The sequence below is a fragment of the Eschrichtius robustus genome, chromosome 18, assembly GCF_028021215.1.
Source record: "Eschrichtius robustus isolate mEscRob2 chromosome 18, mEscRob2.pri, whole genome shotgun sequence".
In the NCBI taxonomy this organism is placed as follows: Eukaryota; Metazoa; Chordata; class Mammalia; order Artiodactyla; family Eschrichtiidae; genus Eschrichtius; species Eschrichtius robustus.
In genome coordinates this window covers 79,367,738-79,369,963 of record NC_090841.1, presented here as the reverse complement: position 1 = coordinate 79,369,963, position 2,226 = coordinate 79,367,738, and positions in this window count along the sequence as shown.

Here is a 2,226-nt window from a genome sequence, read left to right as displayed (position 1 = left end):
GTGAGAGGGACAGGCTCCTGAGCTCTCTGTCCACCGAGGCCCGAGGGGGCCGCTCCTTCCCTTGCTGCTTCCAGGCCCCGGTCCCCACCTGACCCATGAGCTGGTGTCTGGAGAAGCGATGACGAGCTGCTTGCTTTGGTGTCTTCCTTTCAGCAGATGCGTGGTTAACCTTCTTTGGTGGTTTCCTGGAGTCCTGCGGTTACTGAGTAATATGCAGGGTGATGAACTGTGGACTTTTCCTGAGATGCTCAAAATTCCAGAAGTAAGTGAAAAATCCCCACTGTGCTTCTGGAGTGCCCTCGGGTTACTAAGCCATCACCTCGTTCCACAGATGATAAGGGGAGTTTTTGAAATGCGTCCCCTGCAGGATGCCTTTGTTTGCCCCTGTGGGTCCACCTCCAGCCTCCCACCTGCTCTGTTCCCCGGGCGGCAGACACACACCCTCCTGGCCCTGTCTTCTGCTGGTGGGCCAACGCAGGCCAGGCAGGAGATGGGAGGGCAGGGGGAGAAGGAGGGCCGGTGCCTCCTCAGCCCCACCAGGGAGCAGTGGGGGCTGCATTTCTCTCTAAAGGTCGCAGCTGCTGCCACAGCCTTCTCATACCCTAGGGCTGCTCGAGGACTGTGGGCACCGCCCCCTTCCCTGTCTTCCCAGTGCTCAGGCCGGTGACCCCATCTATTGCACTAAATGTTACTGCTCCCCCAAACCCTGCCCCGACCCCGGCAAACAGTCCCTTTGTAAACCTTCCTTTAGGTCATCAGTCTGCCTGCATCTCTCGGGACCACCAAAGACTGAAATGAAGACTGGAGGACATCAGAAACAGCAACAATTGGGTAATTTTAAAAGGCCACAAAACACTGGGTATCCCCTGCTGAGGACTGAGCTGTGTCCCTGCTCAAATTCCTAGGCCAAAGCCTCTACTCCAATGTGATTGTGCTGGACATGGGCCTGTAAGGAGGTATTAGGATTAAATGAGGTCAAGGTGGGGCCTGACCCGATGGGATTGGTGCCTTATAAGAGGAAGAGAGAGCACTCTCTGTGTGCACACTGAGCCCAGGGAGAGGCCTGTGAGCTCAGGGAGAAGGTGGCCGTCTGCAGGCTGGGAGGAGAGCCCTCACCAGAACCCAACTGTGCCGGCCCCTGGCCTCGCACTTCCAGCCTCCGAACCTGAGAAATCAACGTCTGTCATTTAAGGTGCTGAGACTGTGGTCCTTTGTTACAGCAGCTGGAGCTGAGTCACCTCCAATTCTGTACAGGTGCACAAGGAAGGGGGCACAGATTTGATACTGAGGTTCTATAGGAAATTAAGTATAGAATTTATTACAGATTTTCCACTAAGTTCACCTAGTACTAATAATTTTTAAGTGTCTCTCTGTACCCCCAGTTTTAAATCATCTTCAGCGGAGTGTGTGTGTGTGTGTGTGTGTGTGTGTGTGTGTGTACGCGCACACTTTATACTTTTGGAATATCCTTTAACAAGTTGTTTTTGCTTATATACTTAACCACCTGTTTCGTGGCTGGGATTTGGTTAAGATTAGGCATGGATGGGCCAAAGTTGACTTCAGCCTGGTCCTGTTTGGTTGAGAAAATGGTAGAGTAGAAATGTATCTCATGTATGAACGTGTCCAGCCTGAACACATAACGTGCAAGTAGAAACAAGCAAATGCAATACGCCTTTTGAAGTAGCACCAAGGGGAGTGGGGGGGGGGGGGTGATGGGGGACAGAGCTGTTCACTCTCACTGAGGTGCTCCTCCCTGGAGGTGCTCCTGGGATGCAGAAGCACACCTGTAGGATGCAGCCGTGTTGTCCCACGTGTGTGTTGGTGGGAGGGGGAGGAGGGCAGAGGGAGAACAGTCTGCATCACGGTGACCGTTTGGGGACGTGGAAATGAGAATGGCAGAGACCACGCTCCCTGGGTAGCTCAGGGCCAACCAAGGGAAATCCAGATCCTGCTGGGACTCAGACTGCTCAGAAGATGGGCAGATCTGCAGAGCCGGAAATGTCAACTGCGCCAGCCCGCTCTGTCAAAGCCCAGAAGGAAGGCAGCCAGGCTGCTCAGAGGGCAGAGGGTGTTGTAGAAGGAAATGCTGAAGGGGCAGCAGAAGCAGATGCACCTCCCCCCTGCAACCACCCCAGCCCAAGAGCACCCAGGGTGCCGCCAGGAAAGTATACTTAAGAGCCGGTTCATGTCTAGAGCCTGGAGACCTAAGCCTTCCATGATATTGAT